Source organism: Momordica charantia (assembly GCF_013281855.1).
Source record: "Momordica charantia cultivar OHB3-1 chromosome 7 unlocalized genomic scaffold, Mcharantia_2.0 BLBB01000007.1, whole genome shotgun sequence".
NCBI classification, from domain to species: Eukaryota; Viridiplantae; Streptophyta; class Magnoliopsida; order Cucurbitales; family Cucurbitaceae; genus Momordica; species Momordica charantia.
This window is the reverse complement of record NW_028275165.1, coordinates 11,291,891-11,318,724: the sequence shown is the minus strand read 5'-3', so window position 1 is coordinate 11,318,724 and position 26,834 is coordinate 11,291,891. Positions and strand designations below refer to the sequence as shown.

General features: G+C 39.7%; 1 long non-coding RNA gene and 1 other non-coding gene across 2 annotated transcripts; one reads left to right on the top strand and one right to left on the bottom strand.

The window, feature by feature from the left end:
• Positions 1-12,991: 12,991 nt before the first annotated feature.
• Positions 12,992-13,098, bottom strand: LOC148210345 (small nucleolar RNA R71). Its single transcript, XR_015792491.1, has one exon. It is a non-coding gene; the product is annotated as a small nucleolar RNA R71 (small nucleolar RNA).
• A 10,242-nt stretch (positions 13,099-23,340) lies between these two features.
• Positions 23,341-26,186, top strand: LOC148210344 (uncharacterized). The gene is made up of 3 exons (XR_015792178.1): positions 23,341-24,203; positions 24,291-24,345; positions 25,879-26,186. It is a non-coding gene; the product is annotated as an uncharacterized LOC148210344 (long non-coding RNA).
• Positions 26,187-26,834: the final 648 nt, after the last annotated feature.

The window sequence follows — 26,834 nt, the reverse complement described above, 5'->3', positions numbered from 1 at the left end:
ATTGATCAGAGTAGCGCAGCGGAAGCGTGGTGAGAGTTGGTCATAGTTTATACGTCAGGTGGTTTAAATTCTCTAGTACGAGTGGGTTGTTTTAGGTGGCTTTTAGTAATGGTCCCCGTTGGGATGTTCAAAATCCTGGGGCGTTACAGTTACCCTAGCCTCTGCAGCAACCAAAAGCGGTAGTGAAAGAGTAGAACTCAAATCCCAAGAAAAGTCAGGAATTGCGCCTGGTGCATTTTCCCAACATAGTGTGTTTTTCATATTTTGCATCAAAACTAAGGTAGGAGACAAGGAGGTTGAGTTTCATTAAATTGCTTGTTAGTTAAAACCCCAAACAACAACATTTCACCACTATTTTCTTCCTAAATCACAATTGCATATTTGAATCGTTCACTTATTAAAAACTTTTTTGAAAAGCAACAAGTTCCTGAGCATTCGACGTTGGATTACTTCGGAGTATTACTTGTGACCGTGTGCGCTTGCACGAGTCTCTAATCTTTTTAAAGATAGATAAAGTCCCAACAAGTTAGCGCCGTTGCCGGGGACTTAAGTTTTCAAATCATATTCTTTTCAAGTGAATTGTTTCATTGTGTGATTGTTGCATACCTCTATCATTGGACTTAATTATTATATCTAACCTTTAAGGGAGTTGTGTATGAGCACACGGTCTGGTTGGTTGACCTTTGATCAGTAGATTGAAACACTTAAGAGGATAAGGCGTGAGCATAGGTTGAGTAAAGATCGAGAAAATAAAAAAGAGAAAGAAGTAGAAATTGAAGAAGAAACCATCGAGATGAATAGAAATCCACAAGATCCTCCACCGCCACAAAATCCACCTGTGAATGGAGATATGGCAGGTGAAGGAGCAGCAAACCGAGCAGGAGAAATTCCCAATCCGATCCTTCTAGCAGATAATCGAGATGTAGCCATGCTGAATTATGTCACTCATGCGTTCCACAACATAAATTCAGGGATAAATAATCCTTTACCCGAAGCCGCACAGTTCGAGCTCAAGCCAGTCATGTTCCAGATGTTACAGACGATGGGCCAGTTCGGAGGATTGACTAATGAAGATCCTTACTCCCATCTCAAATTCTTTATTGAAATAGCTAATGCATTTCAACTTCCTGGTGTCTCTGAGGCTGCTAAGATTAAAAATATTTCCTTTTTCTCTCTGGGATGGTGCAAGGACTTGGCTAAACGCGTTAGAACCAAAATCTATCAACACATGGACGGAACTGACGGATAAATTTTTGGCAAAAAGTACCACACTTTGACCAGGAATGCATATCTTCGAGAGGACATTGTGTCTTTTAGACATAAGGAGAACGAAGCGGTTCAAGAAGCTTGAGAGCATTTTAAGGAATCACTGAGAAGATGCTCGAGCCATGGATTGCCCGCATGTGTGCAGATCGAACAATTCTATAGAGGATTGGATCGTTTATCAAGGATGATGTTGGACACTGCATCCAATGGCTCATTGTTAGAGAAGTAGGTAAATGAGATCGTTGATATCTTGAATAAAATGACAGACATTAATGACCAAGGCGAAATAGGAAGGTCATTACCAAAGAAGCAAGTCTCAGCCAAAGTTTTTGAGTTAGACACAGTAGCTTCAATGCAAGCCCAAATGGCGGCTATGAACCAGATGTTAAAGTAGTTGACAATGGAGAAGGAAACAAAAACCGTCATTTCGGCGATACCTGAACCCTCTCCTGTTTTACAAATTTCAGATATATCTTGTGTCTATTGTGGTGATAACCATTTGTATGAGAACTGTCCAGCTAATCAGCGTATATTTTCTATGTAGGTCAAGGTGTCCAGCGGAATTTCAACCTGTATTCAAACACTTACAACCTTGGATGGAGGCACCATCCAAACTTTTCCTGGAGTAAGCAAGGAGTAGCTAGTAGCAGTGCACAAGCACCCGCTCAACAATACAAGCAAAACTACACTCCTCTTGGTTTTCCAACTCAATCGGCGTTGCAGCCTCAACAATACAATCAGCAAAGAGGTCAAAATACTACTCGGAAAAGTGTTAGCAACGCAAGTTTTGAAGCCATGATGAAAGAGTTTATCACAAGAATTGATGCTGCGATAAGAAGCTTGGAGATGCAAGTGGGGCAGATAGCTAATGACCATAAATCTAGACCCCAAGGTACATTCCCTGGACACACAAAAAGCCCGAAGCGAGATCGTGAGGGAAAGGAGCACTGTAAGGCAGTTATCACGAAAAGCGGATTAAGTTATGATAGACCCTCACTTCCAGACGAAGAAACTGATGCAGTTACACCTATTCCTGCATCCACCTCCAATCCACAACAAGAAGAGAAAGCATAACCCGTAACTTCAAAAGAAAAAGGTAAGAAGGCGGAAATGGTAAGCAAGTAGTGCCCAACACTACTCCACAGGTAGGTAATATTAAGATTCCTCCACCTTTCCCCGAAAGGCTAGTTAAAAAGAATCAGGATAGTCATTTTAAGAAGTTCTTTGAGATTCTAAAACAGTTGCATATAAATATACCTCTCATAGATGCTTTAGAACAAATGCCTAACTACACTAAGTTTTTAAAAGACATCATATATAGGCATAAGAAGTTAGGTGAGCATGAGACGGTAGCCTTAACAAAGTGTAGTAGTGATTCTCTAAGGAATCCATTGCCTGTTAAGTATAAGGACCGAAGTAGTTTTACTATCCCTTGTTCAATAGGAGGTAAGAACCTAGGAAGAGCATTGTGTGACTTAGAAGCAAGCATTAATCTTATGTCTCTTTCTGTCTTTAAAGAGTTAAATATAGGAGAAGCTCGTCCCACTACTGTCACTTTACAACTAGCTGATAGATCAATAAAGAAACCGGAAGGAAAAATAGAAGATGTGCTTGTTAATGTTGATAAGTTTATTTTTCCCTCCGATTTCATAATTTTGGATTGTGAAGCAGATCTTGAGGTGCGGATCATTCTTGAGAGGCCATTTTTAGCAACTCGAGATACTGTTTTCAATGTTAGGAAGGTAGAGATCATAATGAAGGTCAATGATGAGCAGGTAACCTTCAATGTCCTCGATGCGATGCGTCTCCTGGATGAAGTCGAGAAGTGCTCTACAATAGGGGCAATCATGAAGAAACTCCAGCAAATGATGGTGGAAGACTTAGAAGCAGATTTGGAGACAGCAGAAAAAGAATCGTCGCGCAATTTTGCCCCAATTTGAGCGTTTTAAGTTTTTACAGCCGACAATAGTGGATTTGAAGGCCTTGCAACCTTCCATCATTGAAGCTCCAGAATTGGAGAAGAAACCCTTACCTTCTCAGTTAAAATATGCTTATTTGGGTTTAAACGATACTTTACCCGTTATCATTTCTTCATATTTGTCTAATGAACATGAATCTTTGCTTTTGCAGGTTTTATCAAAGTATAAGAGGGCTATTGGATGGACCATCACGGACATAAGAGAAATTAGCCTTACATTTTGCATGCACAAAATCATCCTGGAGGAAGGAGCCACCAATTCTATCGAGTGCCAAAGGAGGCTTAACCCCAAAATGAAAGAGGTGGTCAAAAAGAAAATCATAAAATGGTTAGATGCTGGAGTGATCTACCCCATCTAGTATAGTAGTTGGGTTAGCCCGGTTCAATGCGTTCCAAAGAAGGGTGGTATGACGGTGATTACAAACGACGACAACGAGTTGATCCCAACTAGAACGGTGACTGGTTGGAGAGTGTGTATGGACTACCGTCGGTTAAACAAGGTAACTCGAAAAGACCATTTTCCATTACCCTTTATTGACCAAATGCTTGATCATCTTGCAGGGAAAGAGTGCTATTGTTTCATCGATAAGTATTCTGGTTACAACCAGATTACTATAGCTCCGGAGGACCAAGAAAACACCACGTTCATGTGTCCCTATGGGACATTTGCATTCCAGAGGATGTCGTTCGGTCTTTGCAACGCTCCTTCTACCTTCTAGAGATTCATGACAACTATTTTTTCAGACATGATAGAAAGTACGGTAGAGATTTTCATGGATGATTTTTCTGTGTTTGGTGAGTCGTTTGATGTTTGTTTAGAGAACTTAGATAATGTTTTATAAAGGTGTGAAGAGACTAACTTTGTGCTTAATTGGGCGAAGTGTCATTTTATGGTACGTGAAGGTATAGTATAGTCTTATGTAATGCCCCGCATTACTCAAGTTAGGTTACTCTCAAGTCTCGGGGCCTCCTGTCTTAGAAATCTTTTTTAATTTAATCTAAGTGTTTCATTTCATTTTATTTTGAGTTGTTGCGGTAATTGTTGTGAGTTATTGACGTGTATGTACTTATTTAATTATTGTTTAACGAGGAGTTCGCTTATTTGGCAATTTTCTTGAGTCGTTGGACCAACTACTTAATTCTATTATTGGATATAATTAAGCTTAAGGAGGTTGGAAATAGGATTCTAATTTCTTGTTCGTGGGCTTTGTTTTGTTTTAACAAAAAGTAATTGGGTAAGTGGGCCTTTCTTATTTTAAAACAAAAGAGAAGTAAAGGGAAAACCCTAGCCCAAGTGGGGTTTTTGTTCTAAAACAAAAGAAAAGGGAAGAGAAAACCTTAGCCCCCCTCCCCCCCCCAAACCCACCTTCTTCGTGAAACACCCCCCCACAACGTTTTCCTTCTTTCTGTTCTTCCTTCTACCGTCAACCCATTGCTTCTCGAAGCGAGCTCAATGGTCGGCGAGCTCGACGCAGTGGCGCCCATCTCTGGCGGACGGCAGCAGGCGGCGCGGCTCGGGCAGCAGCAAGTGCACGGCTCCGAGCAGCAACGACGCGCGGCATCGAACAGCAACGGACGCGCGGCTTCAGGCAGTAATGGGTATGCGCGCGGTGTCGGGCAGCAACAGGCGGCGACGGTGCGGCGTGGGTGCGAATCCGGGGCGTTTTTCGGCGGCGTAGCCCCCCTCGCGAGCGGGTTCGGTCTCCCTTGGTGGTCGGAAATCGCGGCACGGGTCCTTGCTGCACACAGTGTAGTGGGTATTGATTTGGTGAGTTATTGTTGATAAAGTAGCTTGGACAGCAGCAGTTTTTGCTTTTAGCGCCTACCCATAACCGTTAGAAGCTCGATTTACGCAACCAACTTTTATTCGAGTTAGGCTCGATTTACCCGCACCTAGACGAAGTCGATTTTTGCGGTAACGGACGTTGCAAGATCCCATATATTGAATTTCGATGGCTGGAAATTTTGTGTTAATTATTTTTATTTGTCTATTGTTGATTAGGTGTTGAATTGACGCAAGATCTATGAGCATATCAATTGATTACGCTTGGTTACATGCGTAAAAAGAAGGTTTTAGATGCTGTTTTTACTATGTTTCAGCTTTGTTTCGGATTTTTCTCGGTCGTTTGAGTTCCAATTCATGCAAAATTCATATATTATGGTTTGTGGTTGGCTTATATTGTATTTATGACATTGTAGGACCATTTGGGAGTGCAAATTAATCAAAAGAAGCAAAAAGACGGAAAAACCATCATGGGAGGCGCCAAGCGCCTGGGAAGCCTGCAGAAAAACTGTTTTTCTTCCAACTTTGCCCTTAATGAAACGCGTCTTCCAATGCGTTTTGGTGGTTCCAACCAATGCATACGTGTAGAAGAAGTGTTCCACTATCAGTTTGAGCACGATTTGGTCAGTCAAAAGAGTTGGAAATGGGTGATTCACCATCGTTTTAGGACCTACCTAACCAATTCTGCACAGCTATAAATTCCAGCAACTTCTCCACCAAATTCATCAAGCCTTGCTTCCTTATCTTGATCATTTTTAGTGTTTCTTTGTTGCTTTCTAAGTACTTTTGAGTTGCTTTCATTAGTTACTTTTGGTTTTTAAATCCCGAGCACTTTACATTCCTTTATTGAGCTTGTTTTGTTTCCATTTGTACTTAGTCATTTTCTACTTATTCAAATATATAAAAATCCAGCACTTTGCTTATCTTCCCTTTGCCTTTACTTTATTTTTAGTTAAGAGAGTTGTGTTTTTGGAGGAAAAAGCACGTGACACTCTCCCTTGCTTGAAAGAGAAGGGCGAAGCTCTCAATCCCGATAAAAACTCTCCGTTAGTTAACTTTTGTTTTTGACACATGCATTCCACATTAAACCATTTTACTTCTGTATTTTCTTCAATATGTCTTTCTAAATTCCCGTCTCTAGCCCAGTTATGGATAGTTAGCCTTTTATGTCTAAAAAGGGTTGCTAAGAAGTAGTGTTTTTGCTTTCCATTCATTGCTCAACATGTTTTCCCAAAAAGTTAGGATTTAGAGAAGGCCACTGTAAGTCTTAACAAGTCAATACTGAAAAGGTTGCTTATTTGCATTGTTGAGTGGTTAAACCCAGGAGAGGAGCGCCTTAGACATAAGGGTTTCGCTTAAGTAGCCTAGACATAGGACCTTAACCCGAGGTTGCGACTATTTCCATCCTAAAACTAAGATATCTCTCATAATAGACATATTAGGGAATGTCTTAGGACTTTGAACTTGCTTAGACATAAGTCAAGTGAGAAGCGTAGTCGTTGGTTTCTAAAGTAAAATGCATATTATCCTTAGCATGTCCTTGATTCTTTGTTGGCTAACTTGAAGTAATTTGGGCTAGATTTTATCATTATAAGTCCAAATCCCAAATCCAAAACCATTATTTGTGACCACTTCCCATTTTACAAGAATCACTCATTTCAACATTCACTATTCTTTAAAACTTTAGAGTTTGGAAATTATTTAGAAGTCCTTGAGGATCGATACTTGGATACTCCATCCATTTTATATTACTCTGACAGGTGTGCGCTTGCATCTATATAATTGTTACCACGCTTAGTGCGTGCGTTCAGCATAAACGCCCAGTCAGCAATGTGTAAGTAGTACCAGGGGGCGAGTGCGTGCGTTATTGAATGTTAGTGGAATGGTTTTGTGCTGATTTTTAGTTAGAATAATTTATTTCGTGCATATAGAAATTGTTAGTCTTGGTTTTGTGAACGCCTAGTGATTATTGTTGAGTTACTTGTTACTAATTCTATTGTTAGACATTATGGGCATGCATGGTTTCTTATAGTTGAATGTGACGGGTCAATTCTGATTGTTATGGTTGGGAGTGATTGATCTATGACGTTTAGAAAGATGTTGAGATGAAATGCATGTGCTGTTTGTATGTTATTAGTTTTATGTTGTTTAGTTGGAAGCTGTTGGGTAGTGTTTCGTTTGGTACCATTAAAAGCATGCTGGAAAATTGTGTTGTGACTTGGAATGTGGGTGACTTATAGGTTGTCATGGAAGCGTTAGTGAAAATTGTCAAGAGTGCTGGGACGGGTTAGCTGTTGTTATCATGTGGGTTGTCAGAAGTGAAAATTCAACGCCTTGTAGTGGATGATTGGGGCTTATGTGATAAAGTTTTAGTGAATGACGATGTTGCGAATGCGTGGTTTATCGTGTAATGAAAGTGGATGTACCGGTGTTCTGGCCTCGTGGGCAATGGACGAGGCGATTAAGTCCCTACTGGGTGTCGAGGCTCCGAGGGTAGAAGACCGTAGGGATAAATGACAAGGCCAGACACCAAGTTTTCTATAAAGGAGTATTGAGGTCTTGGGGATAAATGTCAAGGACCAATACGCCGGTAGTCATCGATGCCTTGGGGATAAATGGCAAGGCCGAACATCAAGTTTCTAAAGATGAGTATCGATATCTTGGGGGTAAATGTCAAGAACCAATACGCCGAGTAGTCATCCCTACCTTAGAGATAAATGTCAAGGACTGGTGCACAGTTCAAGGCCTTGGGGATAAATGGCAAGGTCGAATGCAAAGCTTTTGTACAGGGAGGTCGGTATCTTAGGGATAAATGTCAAGGGCTGATAAGCCTCGAAGAGTTAGACTTGGAGTACAAACGTAGGGGGGTAGAGCGAATTTTAGCTCGAGTGGGTCAAAGGCTAGTGGGTCGTGTAGTCGAAGTCTTGGGAGTCCTAGTGTTTGGATGCTTTTATATGGGAATGTTAATCTACTGTTATTATCTCGTGTTGCCTGGTTGTTTGTTTTTTTTGCTATTGTGTTTGATATCGCTGTGATTACGAGCATGCTGTTGTGATTAGTTAGGGAAGGCTACTTACGAAGTATTTTATATACTCACCCCCTCTATATTCATTGTTTCAGGTATGAACAGGACCCCCGACCGAGGTGATGACGTGGAGGAGGCTTGACTGAGGAGGGATCACTAGTTGTGTTGGTTAGGACGGCGGAAACTGTCGTTCATTGCGAGCAACATTAGAAACTTATAGTTAGGGGTGTACTAAACATTGAGTTTGCTCACGGAACGTTTTCTTTTTGTTTATTCATTCTTCATATGCGAACTATTGTTTTGCGGTTATTGTTATTATTCAAGTCACTGATGCACTTTGGATTACTGGACCAAATGATTGTTTTCTTTTAATTGGATTGCTAGCCACTGAGGCGAGCATGAACTTTTAGGAATTTGTTGTGTTATGAGTCCCTGATTATCTTTAAAGTAACTGTTTCACGTCTTTGGGTTGAAAGGGGGAAGGATAGGGAAATGATCACATTATCTCAATATTTCAGGTTGTATTTTCGAGGGCATTACACTTTACGTTACCTTTAATGGGAGGGGGGTGAGTAGGTAATATAGTGACGTCATCTCGTTACGTAGTGAAATTTGGGGGCGTCACAGTCTTAGGTCACAGAATTTCAGAAAAAGGAATTGAGGTCGATAGGGCTAAAATAGATGTGATTGCTAAACCACCCCTCCTACAACTGTAAAAGGTGTAAAAAGTTTCTTAGGACACGCGGGTTTCTACCGCCGTTTTATAAAAGATTTTGCGAAAATTTCAAAGCCCTTGTGTCAGTTGTTGGAAGTAGATCGACCCTTTATTTTTTATGAACATTGTTTGAAAGCTTTTGAGACACTTAAGAGTGCACTTAGCTCAGCACCTATCATAATTGAACCAGATTGGAACTTGCCATTTGAACTAATGTGTGATGCAAGTGATTTTGCTGTAGGTGTGTTGTTGGGTAAACAAAAAGGTAAAGTTCTTCGTCCTGTTTATTATGCAAGTAAAACTTTGAATAGTAGTTAGTTGAACTATACTGTGACTGAGAAAGAACTTTTGGCTGTTGTTTTCACATTTGATAAGTTTCGTTCATATTTGATTGGGACTAAAGTGATAGTTTTTAACGATCATTCTGCACCTAAGTACTTGTTTGCTAAAAAATAAGCTAAGCCTAGGTTGATTAGATGGATCTTGTTGCTACAAGAGTTTGACTTAGAGATAAAAGATCGAAAAGGAACATAAAACCAAGTAGCGGATCATCTATCTAGGCTAGAGTCTTCTCTGCAGCATGATAGTTGTACGATTAAAGAGCATTTTGCGGATAAGTATCTTTTAGCTATTTTTGAAGTCCCTTGGTATGCTGATTATGCGAACTATCTGGTGAGCAAAATAATTCCTAATGGTTTGAGTAAGCACCAGATAAAGAAGTTCTTTCACGATGTTAGGTTTTATAGATGAGATGAACCCTTCTTGTTTAAACTAGGACCTGAAAATATTCTTCGTAGGTGTGTTGCTGAGCACGAACAAAAGGAGATTCTAGAGGCATGTCATAAATCACCATATGGTGGGCATTTTGCTGGATGTAAGACTGCAGCAAAGGTCCTCCAAAGCGGTTTCTTTTGGCTGTCTCTATTTCGAGATGCTCATTTATTCGCTCAGGGATGTGACCACTGTCAAATATCAGGTAACTTGTCAAGGAAGCATGAGATGCCCTTAAACCTAATATTGGAAGTTGAACTTTTCGATATTTGCGGCATCGACTTCATGGGTCCGTTCCCACCTTCATTCGGTAAGAATTACGTTCTCTTGGCTATTGATTATGTCTCGAAATGGGTTGAGGCTTTGGCCACCCCTACTAACGATGCCAAGGTAGTTTGTCCTTGCAAAAGTTTATTTTCACTAGATATGGTACACCTAGATGCTTGATTAGTGATGAGGGTACGCACTTTTGGAATAGGGCAGTAAGTAATTTGCTTAAAAAGTATAACATTCACCATAAAATTGCTACTACATATCACCTTCAAACTAATGGACTAGCAGAGGTATCAAATAGGGCAATAAAGTCAATTTTAGAGAAGTCCGTGAATGTAAATAGGAAGGACTGGACTAGTAAACTTGATGATGCTTTGTGGGCGTATAGAACTGCTTATAAAACTCCATTAGGCATGTCCCCATATTGCATTGTTTTTAGTAAAGCATGTCATCTTCCATTGGAATTAGAACATAGAGCATATTGGGCTACGCGGAAACTAAATTTTGATTATGTGGCTGCAGGTGAAGCAAGATTGCTTCAGTTACATGAGTTGGATGAATTTCGTCAGTTTTCTTATCAGAATGCAAAGATGTACAAAGAACAAACTAAGAAGTGGCATGATAGAAAGATAATGGACAAGAATTTAGAACTTGGAAACTTAGTTTTGCTTTTTAACTCTAGGTTAAAGTTGTGTCCAAGTAAGCTTAAGTCAAGATGGTTGGGCCCATTCGTAGTTGAACATGTTTATCCACATGGAGCGGTGGATTTAAAGGGTTCCAAAGATAATATCTTTAAGGTAAATGGGCATCGAGTTGATTACGCTTGTTTACATGCGTAAAAAGAAGGTTTTAGATGCTGTTTTTACAATGTTTCAGCTTTGTTTCGGATTTTTCTCGGTCGTTTGAGTTCCAATTCATGCAAAATTCATATATTATGGTTTGTGGTTGGCTTATATTGTATTTATGACATTTTAGGACCATTTGGGAGTGTAAATTAATCAAAAGAAGCAAAAAGACGGAAAAACTTACATGGGAGGCGCCAGGCGCCTGGGAAGCCTGTAGAAAAACTGGTTTTCTTCCAATTTTGCCCTTAATGAAACGCATCTTCCAATGCGTTTTGGTGGTTCCAACCGATGCATACGTGTAGAAGAAGTGTTCCACTATCAGTTTGAGCACGATTTGGTCAGTCAAAAGAGTTGGAAATGGGTGATTCACCATCGTTTTAGGACCTACCTAACCAATTCTGCATAGCTATAAATTCCAGCAACTTCTCCACCAAAATCATCAAGCCTTGCTTCCTTCTCTTGATCATTTTTACTGTTTCTTTGTTGCTTTCTAAGTACTTTTGAGTTGCTTTCATTAGTTACTTTTGGTTTTTAAATCCCGAGCACTTTACATTCCTTTATTGAGCTTGTTTTGTTTCCATTTGTACTTAGTCATTTTCTACTTATTCAAATATATAAAAATCCAGCACTTTGCTTATCTTCCCTTTGCCTTTACTTTATTTTTAGTTAAGAGAGCTGTGTTTTTGGAGGAAAGAGCACGTGACACTCCCCCTTGCTTGAAAGAGAAGGGCGAAGCTCTCAATCCCGATAAAAACTCTCCGTTAGTTAACTTTTGTTTTTGACACATGCATTCCACATTCAACCATTTTACTTGCTGTATTTTCTTCAATATGTCTTTCTAAATTCCCGTCTCTAGCCCAGTTATGGATAGTTAACCTTTTATGTCTAAAAAGGGTTGCTAAGAAGTAGTGTTTTTGCTTTCCATTCATTGCTCAACATGTTTTCCCAAAAAGTTAGGATTTAGAGAAGGCCACTGTAAGTCTTAACAAGTCAATACTGAAAAGGTTGCTTATTTGCATTGTTGAGTGGTTAAACCGAGGAGAGGAGCGCCTTAGACATAAGGGTTTCGCTTAAGTAGCCTAGACATAGGACCTTAACCCGAGGTTGCGACTATTTCCATCCTAAAACTAAGATATCTCTCATAATAGACATATTAGGGAATGTCTTAGGACTTTGAACTTGCTTAGACATAAGTCAAGTGAGAAGCGTAGTCGTTGGTTTCTAAAGTAAAATACATATTATCCTTAGCATGTCCTTGATTATTTGTTGGCTAACTTGAAGTAATTCGGGCTAGGTTTTATCATTATAAGTTCAAATCCCAAATCCAAAACCATTATTTGTGACCACTTCCCATTTTACAAGAATCACTCATTTCAACATTCACTATTGTTTAAAACTTTAGAGTTTGGAAATTATTTAGAAGTCCTTGAGGATCGATACTTGGATACTCCATCCATTTTATATTACTCTGACAGGTGTGCGCTTGCATCTATATAATTGTTACCACGCTTAGTGCGTGCGTTCAACATAAACGCCCAGTCAAGTTTTTGGCGCCGTTGCCGGGGACTTTAGTTTTAAAATTATTTTCAAATTCTTTTAGTTTTTATTTTTGTGAATTGTTGTTGGGTGTAATTTTCATCCACCGTTTTTGTTCTATATTTTTGGTCGTTTATCTCACAAGGGTAAGTTAAAGTGCATGAGCACAAGATCTTTTCTTCTACCCCTTGACCCTGAGATTGAGCGGACCCTTCGAAAAACTCGAAAGGAGCAAAGACTTCGAAAACAACTAGAAAAGCAAAAAGAGAGAGAAGGTGAAATCAGTCCTGAAAGTGAGGTAGAGAGTACGAGCACATCAATGGCAGATATTCCACCTCGTGATCCGGTTGATCCACCTGCTGTTAACAGTAATATGAGGGATCATGCAAGAAATGATGAATTCAACCATATCCAGATGGCGGACAACAGAGACGTGGCAATGCGAGAATATGCCGCCACGGCTTTTCAGAACTTTGATTCAGGGATAGTCAACCCTATTCCAGCCCACGCAAACTTTGAGCTTAAACCAATGATGTTCCAAATGTTGCAGACAATTGGACATTTTGGAGGGCAGGAACATGAGGATCCGCATGATCATCTGAAATCATTCATTCAAATTGCAAATGCATTTCGATTACCTGGTATAACAGACGATGCTCTGAGACTAACACTTTTTCCATTTTCTTTGAAGGACCAAGCTAGAGCATGGCTCAATGCATTTCCACCGGGATCCATCACCACATGGGGGTCGTTAGTGGAGAAGTTCTTAACAAAATTCTTCCCACCTACTCGCCACGCTGATATCAGAGAGGAGATCATCTCCTTTAGACAGTATGATCGTGAACCTGTTCACGAGGCGTGGGAGAGATTTAAAGAACTAATCAGGAAATGTCCGAACCATGGCTTGCCGGCATGCATCCAGATAGAACATTTCTTTAGTGGTTTAGATCATCCTACTAAGATGATGCTAAACAATGCTGCCAACGGAGCCTTTACAAAGAAGACATTCAACGAGATAGTTGACATCCTAAATGACTTAGCTTCACACAACGAACTATGGTGTTCGCAAAGATCTAGGGCAGCACCAAAGAAGCAAGATCCAGCTGGAGTTTTGGCTCTGGACATTGCGACCTCGATGCAAAAAGAGATGGTTACAATGAACCAGAGGCTAAGAGAGATGGCATTGGGAATAAAAAATCCATTAGCCACGCCGATACAACCTGTGCAGTCAGATTATTGCACTCCTGCCCCTGTTTGCCAAGTCAACGATCTCATTTGTTCATTTTGCAGTTAAAACCATATTTATGATAATTGTCCACATAACCCTGCTTCAGTTTTTTATGTAGGACATGGGAACAATAGGAACTTTAACCCATATTCGAACACCTACAACCCAGGTTGGAGGCACCACCCTAATTTCTCATAGGGAGGTCAAGGAGGTTCGAGCGGTTTTAATCAAGGGCAGAGCCAACAGAACAAGCAGCCCTATGTTCCACCTACACAGCAATACATCCCACCACCGCAACAGCAGTACAATCAGAGAACCCAGACTCCACCAGTTCAAAATAACAACTCAAATCTTGAGAATATGATGAAGGATTACATGGCCCGAACCGACGCAGTGATACAATCCCAAGCGGCATCAATGAGGAATTTCGAGACCCAATTGGGACAGCTCGCCAATGAATTGAAGAATAGACCACAAGGTTCTTTTCCAGGCCATACTGAATTACCAAAACGAAAAGGGAAAGAACAGTGCAAAGCTGTCACCCTCAGGAGTGGACTGGCATATGATGGACCAACAATGCCAACAACAGATGTACAGGTTCCATCCACTGAACCAACTGTAAAGATACCAGAAAATTCAACAACACCAGAAAAAGAAAATATTAGAAAAGGTAATGAGGACACCCTGAGTGTTCCTCCACAGGTACAGCCTTCTTTTACCCCTACTCCCCCGTTTCCACAAAGATTAGTTAAGAAAAATAATGATTCCCAGTTTAGAAAATTTTTAGATATTTTAAAACAACTGCATATAAATATACCATTAGTAGATGCTCTAGAACAGATGCCAAATTATGCTAAGTTTTTGAAAGATATAGTTTCTAGGAAGAAAAAAATAGGAGAGCATGAACTGGTAGCCATGACAAAATGTAGTAGTGAAGCTGTAGGCAGCCCGCTACCCATGAAATGTAATGATCCTGGCAGTTTTACCATTCCATGTTCCATAGGAGGAAAAAACTTAGGTAGGGCATTATGTGATCTAGGCGCTAGCATTAATCTTATGCCATTATCAGTTTTCAAATCTTTAGGCATAGGAGAAGCTAGACCTACTACGGTTACCCTCCAACTAGCAGATAGATCTATCATAAGACCTGAGGGAAAGATAGAAGATGTTTTAGTCCAGGTGGACAAATTCATTTTCCCTGTGGACTTTATCATTCTGGATTGCGAGGCAGACTTAGACGTTCCCATTATTTTGGGAAGACCATTTCTAGCCACTGGGGATACAGTTTTTAATGTGAGGAAGGGAGAAATTACAATGAGGGTAAATAATGAAGAAGTTAAATTTAACGTTCTAGATGCCATGTAATTACCAGGAGACTTTGAAGAGTGCTCTGCTATAAATAGCTTGAATCCTATTATGTTTGATGAGTTTTATGACTTATTAGTTACAGAGATTGAAGAAGAGCTTGATAAGATAGTAGAAGGACCAGAAGATGTGGCTAATCCTATTGAAAAAATACAAAAAGAAGAATGCAAGTCGTTACTTCCGTCCATAGTGGAACCACCCACGTTGGAGCAGAAGCCATTGCCGTCGCATTTGAAATATGCGTATCTAGGGGATAACGACACTTTACCAGTTATTATAGCTTCCAATTTATCACCTACTAATGAATATTCTTTATTGCAGATTTTGGAGAAGCACAGAAAGGCCATTGGATGGACGATAGCAGATATCCGAGGGATAAGCCCGACCTTTTGCATGCACAAAATTCTATTGGAAGAAGATGCTAAGAACTCTATTGAGAGTCAAAGGCGGTTGAACCTGAAGATGAAAGAGGTTGTAAGGAAAGAAATTCTTAAATGGCTTGACGCCGGTGTTATATACCCAATATCCGACAGCAGCTGGGTAAGCCCAGTACAGTGTGTACCAAAGAAAGGGGGTATAACCGTGGTGGCCAACGAGGAGAATGAGCTCATCTCAACCCGAACTGTGAGCGGGTGGAGAGTTTGCATTGATTATCGCAAACTCAACAAGGTAACAAAGAAAGACCATTTTCCTCTTCCGTTTATTGACCAGATGCTCGACCGTCTGGCAGGTAAGGATTTCTATTGTTTTTTAGATGGATATTCGGGTTATAATCAAATTACTATTGCTCCAGAAGACCAAGAGAAGACAACATTTACGTGTCCGTATGGTACGTTCGCTTTTAGGCGAATGCCCTTTGGACTATGCAATGCACCCGCGACTTTTCAGAGGTGTATGATGGCCATCTTCTCTAACATGGTAGAAAATATTCTAGAAGTTTTTATGGATGACTTTTCTGTTTTTGGAAATTCTTTCGACGCTTGTTTAGGTAAATGGGCATCGAGTCAAGAAAGATTATGGTGAGTATATTGACAGAGGTAAAACCTCCGTAATACTGAAAAACCCATGAGAAAACAGTGGAAACAGTCATTCGCATAGTTTGGGGGGCGGTTTTATGTAAAATATTTTTTGTCTTCTTTTTGTGAAATTTTTACTTTTTCTTTAAGACTTTTTTGTGTAGATTCCAAATCTAATTTTTGTTTTTGCATTTGAATTCTGCAGGATCAAGATCTGACCCTCGTCATTATTGCGTCAGGCGCAATTTAAGAGGAAAAATTGGATTTTTGAGTTATGGATGAGGGCTTTCGTGAGCTTTATGTGGATTATGTTTAAATGGGCTTTGGGTTGTTTTTAAATCAAAAAGAGGCCCAATTTTAAACCCAATTATGTTTTTAATATGTTTTAAAACATAAAACGAACGGCCCTAGGATTTGAAAACACCCCATTCACGATTTTTACCAAAATTTTCTCACTTGTCTTCGAATCTTCTCTCAAGAAATCTCAAAGAATCTCAAAGTCTCTCTCATCTCTCTCTTTTTTGGCACATTTAGGGTTTATTGGAGGGATTTTCATTGTCGATCGTGAAGCAAACTGAAGAACCAGGGAAGGTTCATCTTTCTCCAAGCCACATGACAAAGAGAAGGAGAAGAAGAGAATGTTGTTGCCTCCACCAACTAAACCGGATATGATTCCTCTTGGCACTCCTAGAATTTCTCATGAAAAGCTAGTTTTTGATCATAGGAAACAAAGAAGAAAATATGAGAAAGCTATAAGAATGAACCCTAGGAGAAATATATCCATAGGTGGTACAAATTTTGAAAAAATCAATATGGAATCTCATGATGCTAGGGTTAATAAAGAGGGTCATAGTGAGACAAATTTAAGAGGTGTTAGTAAAGTCTATCTTCGAAAAAATCAATCTTTAAAGGAAAAAGGTGTTGTTTTAGATAAAGAAATAGCTATACTTTAAGAGAGAGCAGAGATGTTCAGTAAAAATAACGAAATTAGGGATAAAGAGAACGACAGAGTTTATGCGAAAATTGAGGAACTAAACATAAAATGGCAAGAATTCATGGAAAACTCAAAGAAAGTAAGTGAAGAGATTCAACTTGAGTTAAATAGCATGAGTATACGTCGTAGGATGAATCTTTCTCAAGATAACCCCGTTTCCAAGTCTTTAGAACTGTCTATCCCTCCCCCTCTTTCCACTACTGTTGCTGTGCATGTTGAAGGTCAAGAACAAGTTAGTGGAGACTCAGAACACGACACAGAGCCCTTGGAGCATTTAGACTCGGCCATGGTCGAAATTCAATGCTAAATTGCGCCTGGCACAATTATGGATGAGACTCCACCGGCCACTATACAAGGTATTTTGTCTCCATCTTTTCCAAATCTTATCTTGACTAAACAGCCCCTAGTTTTTTATGATTCAGAACAGGAAAGGACAACGTCGAAAATTGCCGAAATTTTGGTGGCGTTGAATGAAGCAAAGGGAGAAGATCCATTGGAGGATGATGGAAACAGTGGGGCAGCACAAGGACAATTGAATGTTGATAGAGAGGATGAAGATCTTAGAGAATTACCCGAAGAAGTGCATGGAGATGAGTTTGAGGACGAAGAAGAAAATGACGATATCTCTCAATATGAAGTGAGAGTACGAACTCTGGTGCACGAATCTCAGCAAGATGATGATGAGCCCCCTGCACAAGAGCAAAGAGGAACATCCGATCCTATGGATGTCCCTAGTGAAGCCATGGAGGAATCGTCATTTTATTCTTCATAAGGTAAGGCCCCTTCTTTGTCAAGTTTGAATGTTTCTGACCCAAACTTTGTTGATATGACAGAGACTTCAAATGAGGAGGTGAGCTTGACTGTAGTGGTGAAGAAAACACAAAAGAAGAAAAAAGTGGTATAAATTGCGTCTGGCGCAATTTCTAGGCCTAGAACCCGAGCCGCTATAACACTTTTGGTTGCCAAAAAAGAAGCCAAGGCTGGTCCATCTAAAAAAGCCAAAAGGGCTACGGTGAAAAGAGGGGTAGAAAAGCGACTTGAGGAGGCTAATGAAGAGGAGCCCGCTTCTACCGAACAAACACCATGATATGAACCAATGAGCTCTCTTTGTCATGCCTCATGGACCAATTACAAGATCAAGAGCTCGAAAACTTCAACAAGCCTTACTACTTCGTGTCCAAGCGTTCGTGAACTCGACACGAGAATTAAAAGGAAGATGTGCAAGAAGTTGGAACTATGCACTTCAATTTGGTGCAAGTTATGCATTTTTAAGTGTTTTTAAGGCAAGTCAAAGTCCACTTGGTCAAGGTCAAAGTCAACTCCATCAAGACAAGTCAAAGTCAACTCGTTCAAATCAAAAACCAAGTCAAACACTCACATCCCTCATTATGGACGAGATTGCACTTATTTTGGTTGACTTTCCATGTTCTTCACCTTTCATTTGCTTGTCTTTTCATTTCTTGTAAGTTATGTCTTTTCATTTACAAGTCTTTTCATTTCTTGTAAGTTACAAGTCTTTTCATTTGCTTAAGACTTTTCATATGGCTTGCTAGGATGGCTGTATATAGCCTTGAGATGTCTTGTTGTAAACACAATTTTGAAGTTTAATGAAAAGTGAGTTTTCTCATTAGCTTGGTTGAGAGCTTTATCTCCCATTTCTTGTGCAATTTCTTGTGTTTTTAGAATTTGCATGTTAGGATCATTCAAGCGGTGTTGATCATACATCTTGTGGAGTGATTCGAATCACAAGTTTAGAAATAAGTTTTCTCTACTCTTGATATTGATCATCAAGGTAATCTGTTCTTAAACTTTTCCTTGGGTTGATTCCATACTTGTTTTCGGGGTTTTTGGGATTGAGTTCTATGGGTCTTGTTCGATAGCAAGGTTCTTAGATCCAACTCTCAAGGGATCCAACTCCCAAGATTTGAGATTTGAGTTTTGAGATAATGAAATTTAAGCTTATTGAGCCATGAGCTTTTCCTTTGCATTTCTTGTGTTTTAGAATTGCATGCTAGAATCATTCAAGTAGCGTTGATCAAGCTATCTTGTGGAGTGGTTCGAATCTTGAGTTTAGAAACAAGTTTTCTCTACTCTTGATATTGATCATCAAGGTAAATCCGTTCTAACTTCTTCCTTGGGTTGACATCATCTTGATTTGGGGGTTTTAGCACTTGTGATCTAGGGGTTTGCATAACCATAAGGGTTCTTAGATCCAATTGGCTATTGTTTTCTTAAGATTTTGGTATCAGAGCATTAGGCTATTTGATCGGATATATGTTTCCTTGCGTTTATCTCTTTGAATTCCTTATTCATTTGCTTATGTTTGATTATATCTAAGCATATTAGCATTCTGTCTTAAATTACAAAAAAAAAGAAAAAAAGTATAAATTCCGTTCAAATTTTCCAATTTTCGTCTTCTACATTCTTCTAGATCTGGGTCTTATCTACAAATTTGTCTTCTTTTAAGTCTTCTAATTCCACTTGCTTGATAGTGAAATTCTTGCAATTTGTTGTTTGATAAAAAAAAAAAAACTGAACGTGAAAGCATTTATTGTTAACATTATTGTGCTTTTGCTGATCCATATCTAATAAAAAAAAAAGAAGAAGACAAGTATAGAATATCCCATTTGTCATTACTTCTTTGTGGTTACACTTTCTATTCATTTACTAGCCTTGCATTGAATTATCATGCTGCTTTCATTTCTTTCTAGCTTCATTTCTAATTCTGTCCATTCTTTTTCTTAACTTGTTTCTTTGTTGTTATTTGGGTTACTCCTAAAATCACGCTCTTGTATGAGTTCTTATGTGCTGTCTAAACCACTTGAAATGCACATTGCTCTTTGACTTTGCTACTCACTTACCAATTTGTTTGATGTGTGTAAGAGTGTACTAAGTCGTGAGGGAGAGATTGAAAGTAAGTGATACATTATTTTGAGTGTTGAGTGTTAAACATGGGTGAACTTCATTAACGAGTGGAATAGTAAGGGAGTGCTTGTGAGATCCATTTTGCTTTGTTACTTTAACTTTGTTTTGCAGCCATGTTTCACACTGGACGTTCACAGAAATCGAAGTTCCACAATAGTCGGAGATATCATGATAACCACTATGGCGAAGATCCATATACGAAGGAATTGGCCGAGATTCGCAAAAACATAAATGACCTCAATGAATTGTGCCAATAGTTCAAAATGCGATACGAAGACATGAAGAGGCATGCTGCAAAATCGGTTCAAAAAGAGGAAGATTGTTCTATGCCTCAAGAGGATAATCATCAACAAATTCCAAATGAGGGAGAGAATCAAGATGTCGTTGACGATACAGATGTTGAGACTATTCAGCATGCCCAACAAGAAGATTTTAATATTGATGTTGTTATTTATGATGCTGAAGAAGATGTGCATGTTGAGGTTTTGATGCCTGATGAGTACACGACCACAGAGGAGGTACTTATTGAGAAAGCGATCGAGATTACAAATATTGTGCAAATTGGGGAGAGTAAGAAAAGCACCCAACTGCAAAATGAAGACCTCGGCAATACTCAGAAGCCACATTCACTCATTGCTTCAATGCCCTTGGAAAATCAAATATCATGGACTCATGGTCCAGTGTATTGGGGATTTAAACCAGGAATTTGGAAAAAGACTGCAAGGTTTTTCTTTACTACAAGCAATTACAAGTTTACCATACAAATTTATTATCTTATCAACATGTTTGAACGAGCTCAAGATGCTGAGTATAAGGTTGCATTGTAAGGAGATCTTATAGATTCGAGGACGAATCCTTCTGAAGAAGGGGAGGATGATATGAACCAAGGAGCTCTCTTTGTCATGCCTCATGGACCAATTACAAGATCAAGAGCTCGAAAACTTCAACAAGCCTTACTACTTCGTGTCCAAGCGTTCGTGAACTCGACACGAGAATTAAATGGAAGATGTGCAAGAAGTTGGAACTATGCACTTCAATTTGGTGCAAGTTATGCATTTTTAAGTGTTTTTAAGGCAAGTCAAAGTCCACTTGGTCAAGGTCAAAGTCAACTTCATCAAGACAAGTGAAAGTCAACTCATTCAATTCAAAAACCAAGTCAAACACTCACATCCCTCATTATGGACGAGATTGCACTTATTTTGGTTGACTTTCCATGTTCTTAACCTTTCATTTGCTTGTCTTTTCATTTCTTGTAAGTTATGTTTTTTCATTTACAAGTATTTTCATTTCTTGTAAGTTACAAGTCTTTTCATTTGCTTAAGACTTCGCTTGCTAGGATGGCTGTATATAGCCTTGAGATGTCTTGTTGTAAACACAATTTCGAAGTTTAATGAAAAGTGAGTTTTCTCATTAGCTTGGTTGAGAGCTTTATCTCCCATTTCTTGTGCAATTTCTTGTGTTTTTAGAATTTGCATGTTAGGATCATTCAAGCGGTGTTGATCATACCTCTTGTGGAGTGATTCGAATCACAAGTTTAGAAATAAGTTTTCTCTACTCTTGATATTGATGATCAAGGTAATCCGTTCTTAAACTTTTCCTTGGGTTGATTCCATACTTGTTTTCGGGGTTTTTGGGATTGAGTTCTATGGGTCTTGTTCGATAGCAAGGTTCTTAGATCCAACTCTCAAGGGTTTCTTAACACACCATCAAGAGTAAAAAGGGTGAGATTGGAGGTGAGGAGGCCCACCTTCACAACACATGATATCCTCCTCGAAAGAGGTTTTGATGAGGCCCAAGAGTCGGTGCTGGAATATGTTAGGAGAAGGCTTGTGGATAATGATTGGGAGTCGTTGTTTGCCCCAACTACGCGTGTATCCGAGGCCTTGGTGAAAGAGTTTTACACTACCATCAACCCAAACCGAGGGGATGTTGTGAGATTACGGGGTAAAGTGGTAAAATTCTCGCCTTCCATTATTAATACTCATTATGGTTTGTTGGATGTTTTTAATGCCATAGGTAATGAAATTTTGGTGCATCCATTGGACGAGTAAGTCGAGGACGCGCGTAGACTTATTTGTAGATCACATAAGACATGGATCGTCTCAACCATGGGGAAGCTTTCCTTAAAGCCCCTTGACATTAATAAGCAAGCGACAGTTTGGATGTATGTGGTGAAGAAACGGTCGATACCCACTTCCCACGATTCCTCCATTAAGCGCAATAGGGCGATGGTGGTCTACATCCTCATAAAGGGCATTGAGTTCAACTTTTTGGGGAGCTCATAAGGAACGAGATATGGAGTTGCTCCGAAAAAATGGTAGGTCCTCTTGTTTTTTCTGGACTTATAACTGAGTTATGCTTGCAGGCGGGAGTAAAGACTGATGATGCCAATTTTGTGATGTCGAAGAAGCCGTTCACATCTATAAGAAGAGTTCGGGGGTATTACATTATCCGAGAGGAAGATTCTCCCATTACCATCGTGGATCCCGAGACCCGATGAGTGGTAACTAGGGAGCAATATAATTAGCTTAAGCACAAGTATGAACTTCTTTTGGTTACTCAACGTGCCACTTGTGCTTTCCTCAAGAAGATATACGGTGATGAAGCACCTTCATTCCCCGAAGAGTTTGCGGCCGACTTACCATCTTCTTCCCGTTTTCCTACCAATGCCACAGACGATGAGTCTTCCGATGATGAATAGGGAGTATCTCCCTCATTTTGTTTTGATATATGGATCTTGATTTTGTATGTTAGATTGTTTAGATTAGTTTGCATATTAGGTTGTGTAGGTTGTTGTTTTGTTCTTTTAGTTTGCATGATCGGTTGTTTAGTTTAGTTTTTGTTTTAGGTTAGTTGTTGGGATGTTGTACTGTTAGGAAGGTATATAAGTTGTGTTTTTTCATATGTTTAAAGTTCAACCTTGCATGCTTCCTTGTTCAAGCTACTAGCTTGTCCTTGGCTTCTTCAATGCATCTTTTCTAACCTCTCAACATGTTAATCTTTTTAATGAAATGCTATCTCTTGTTCTTTGTTTTTGTATCATGTCCGTGAGGATTCTTAAGGGCGTGAATAGGTTAGATTTCCTAGTTTTATGAAAAGAGTGGTAAGAAACATGAGAGGAAAGAAAACGCACGTACTTTTTCACGAGTCTCACTATAGACATTCATTTTCTTTAAATGGGTGGCGTTAGCATCTTGGAGGGTGGTAGCCTAAATATTAAGGTGACTTCGTGAAAACCATTGTCAACATCATTTTATGTAATGCCCCGCGGTCTCTGGCTCTTGTATTTTAAGATATAAATAGTGCATTTGGATTTTTCCCAAAGCTGATAATGTTAATTTTTGGATTTTATAATTTTGGTGTTCTAATTTTGGGTAAATTAGAATCAAGTTCATCGGATTAAAAGAAATTAAGTTTTCAAATTTTGGAGAGAGATTTTATTTCGATCTTAATTCAAGGTTTTGGAAATTTAATTTTCCCTTTTTCGACCTTATTCTAGGGTTTTAGAGTTAAAGTTAATTATCTTATTTGGGTTGTTGTGGGATTTATTTAGTTGGGCCTCTTTTAAAATTTCAGAATTTAAGTTATTCATTTTAAAACAAGGTTAGTAATTAAAGAATAGAAATGAAGGAAAAAAGGGAAATTAAAAGAAAAATAAAACAACGAACCCTAGGTCCCCTCCCTGTCTTCTTCTTCAAACCCCCCCAGCCGCCGCACACCCTCTTCTTGTTCAGATCTGGCGGCTACCACCATTCTCCTCCTTCCGGTGACTCCAGCATCCGACGGTACTCTACACGATTAGCAATTTCGTGTCGGCACGGTACCTCGAGAAACAGCGGTAGCGTTCAGGCCTCGATTTACGGTAAAAGTGGCAGCGTTTTGGCATGGATTTGTACAGCAGTGGCGGTGCTTTGTGTACGACAAGGGCGGCGATTCGTGGTGAGATTCCAACGGTCTGGGGTCCTTTCGTGACGAACTACGACATACCCATGGCATTCTCCCTTTCGGTGCGGTGGTGTGACTTCCAGGAGTGACAGCAAGCTGTTCTCCGGTAAGTTGCGAGCAAATCCGAAGAGTTTTGCTTCAGATCCGACAAACCTGAAGGGGCGCAGCAGCGGGCGCAGTAGAGGCGACCACTCCTTCGTGTTTCTACAACAGGTCTGGCATGTTGGCGCCGTTCTCTAGCTTTGACGAACTCGAATAGCTCTATTCCATGAAGCTCAATGGGTTTCATGGCGTTTTTCTTGGCCTACCAGTGACTTTCAATGCTTAACCACATCCATTCGAAGCTGATTTGTGATACGCATTCCTTACGGCATAGGTTCGACATTGACTCACCTAGGATCGGACCCAAATTTGTGTTACCCATCAGTTTTGACATCGGTTCAGCAAGCCTAAGGCCATTCGAAGTCGAATTTTGGAGCCAGAACATCCTCGGCGTCGACCCACTCTTAACCCATGAGGTTTTATGGTGAGATAATAGGTAATGGATCATCTAGACTTAGTTTCGATGCAAACTAAGTGTTTCTAACATGAACTCTAATCAAGTTTTGTTTGCTTTTGGATTTAGGAACCCTTCGACGAGCTTAGTAGCGTTTTGGGACTTTGTGTAAGTAGTACCAGGGGTATGTGTGTGCGTGGTGTTATGTTATTGGAATGGTTTATTGTTGCATTCTAATATGAATCATGTGCCATTTATATCTATAGTTATGGGTCATCGTTGGAGAAATTCTGATAGATACAGTTGGCTTTGCATCTTGTTGTGTTCCTATATATTATGTAAATGTGTTGAATCATGATCGTTGGATGCAGCTGGTGGTTTGTGGTTTCTGATTAAAAATTGTTGGAAGTGGTTATGTTGGGTGATCGAATGCATGTTCTGAATCTAGATGTATGTGCTAGGTTTATGATTACTGGAACATGGTAACTGTTGAGTTAGGAGACATTTACTTTCTAGTTTGAGAACTGCGTATTTATTTCTCTCATTGTATGAATGAAAAGCATATTAAAAATGGTGTTGTGAATAGAAGTGTAAATGACTTGTCGTTGCCCTGAAGGGATTAGTTGTGATTTATCTGAAGTGATAGGACAGACTGGTTGTTTTGTTTGTTGTGAGTTGTCCGAAGTGGTAGACATGACTAATGATTTCGTTACTGGGAGACCTTATGGTACGTGGCTTAAAAGTCACAGATAGAATCTTAGCAGGAGGCGGAGAGCTGAATGTGTGGTTTATCCTGAAACGGAAAGTGATTGGAGAAATACATAGCCTTGGTGGCAGATGGCCAGGGCTGGTACGTCACTACTGAGTGTCGAGGCTTCGAGTGCAAAAGGTCGGGGGTCGATAGGCCAGTCTTGGTAGAGATGAGTGTCGAGGCTCCGGGTACAAAAGGTCGGGGGTCGGCATGATGAGTCTATTTGATGATGAGTATTGGGTCTTGACGTGGTGGCGGTCAAGGATCAATACGTTAAGTAGTCATCGAGACCTTGGGGATAAATGTCAAGGATCGATGCATAGTTCGAAACCTTGGGGATAAATGTCAAGGTTGAACACCAAGCTTCTGTAGAGGAGTGTCGGGACCTTGGGGATAAATAGCAAGGGTCGATATGATTCGAAGAGTTAGACTTGGAGAACGAACATGGTGTGATGTGTTAGATGCATAGTTCGAAACCTTGGGGATAAATGTCAAGGTTTAACGCCAAGCTTCTGTAGATGAGTGTCGGGGCCTTAGGGATAAATGGCAAGGGCTGATACGATTCGAAGAAGTGAGACTTGGAGGACTAACATAGTGGGATGGGTAGAAGTAGCTTGAAGGATCTAGAGACCGGTGGGACTTGAGGACGAAGTTACGAGAGTCTTGATATTTTGGATGCTTGTGTGTGTGTTGACTTATTGCATTTTGATGATTGATGTGATTACGAGCATGTAGATTTGTGTATATTTATTGAAGGCTACTAGCGGGTGTTTGTGGTTGGGGTTACTTGGATTGTAATGTGTGGATTAATGAGTGTTATGATTTATTGATGCATGGATGCCAGGGTAATAATTTGTAATGAATATCGCGTGCCAAGCATGTCGCTTGTGTGTAGTTAAAGAGGGTTACTTACGGAGTATTCTTAATACTCACCCCCCCCCCCCCCTCTACAATCATTGTTTTCAGGTGAATATCAGGTTCATGGTGATCGTGCGGTGGAGACTCGAGAAGAATGACCATAACTAGTTTCCGTTTAGTTTTAACTTGTCTAAAATAGGTCTTTAGGAGTCTTGATGGCTTAGTTTATTTCTTATGTTTTGAGTATCGACTTGTGTAAAGTTCAGGGGGTTGGTATAATGTTTTTAATGACTTTTCTTTTAAGTATGGACTTCTGTAAAGATTATGTCATTGGCTTCATTGAGAAGCTTAGGGCATATGTTTTATGTTGTTGGATTCACTAACTTTTTGAGATTGAAGCATGGATTAATTGTTTTGGTTGTGGTGTTATTATCAGAGTGGCGCGGTGGAAGAGTGGTGGTTTTTGTTTACTTAGTTGTCTTGTTATTAACTTGTAGGGTTATGCTTCTGTTGGATAGGTTGTTTGTCTATCGTTATTTACTTGTTTTGGCTTTGCTTGGCTTAAACGGGAAAGTTAGGTGTTGTTTGTCCATGAAGGACAAGTTGTTTAGTCCATTTGAAAAGTAAAGTGTCCAGAGGTTTAACTTTAGCAAATGAAAAGCTGAAATTTCTAGGTTCGTTTAGTTGCTTTTATGCTTTGGAAGGTAGTTTGGAGCATGTAGGTTTAGTAATGGTCCCGTTCGGAAGTTGAAAAAAAACAGGGGCGTTACATTTTAGGCCGGGTTGCTACCTAACAAGTTTCTATGAGTGGCTGTGGTTTGAAACCGATGTTAGTGTGTTGAAAACCTCAGGGGCTAGTAGTCGGTCCACTTGATGTTAAAATTTTTGAATCAAAACAGAAGTGTGCATATTCCACGGTTTTGTAAAAGAGTTTTGTTTTCAAGGAAAGAGGAAGATTTAGAATCGTTTTTATTTACAAAACAAAGGATGGTTTATGGTTTGTTAGCTTGAGAGTAAAGTTAGGACATTTAGCTTGTGGAGCATTTCCTATGACTTATATGATT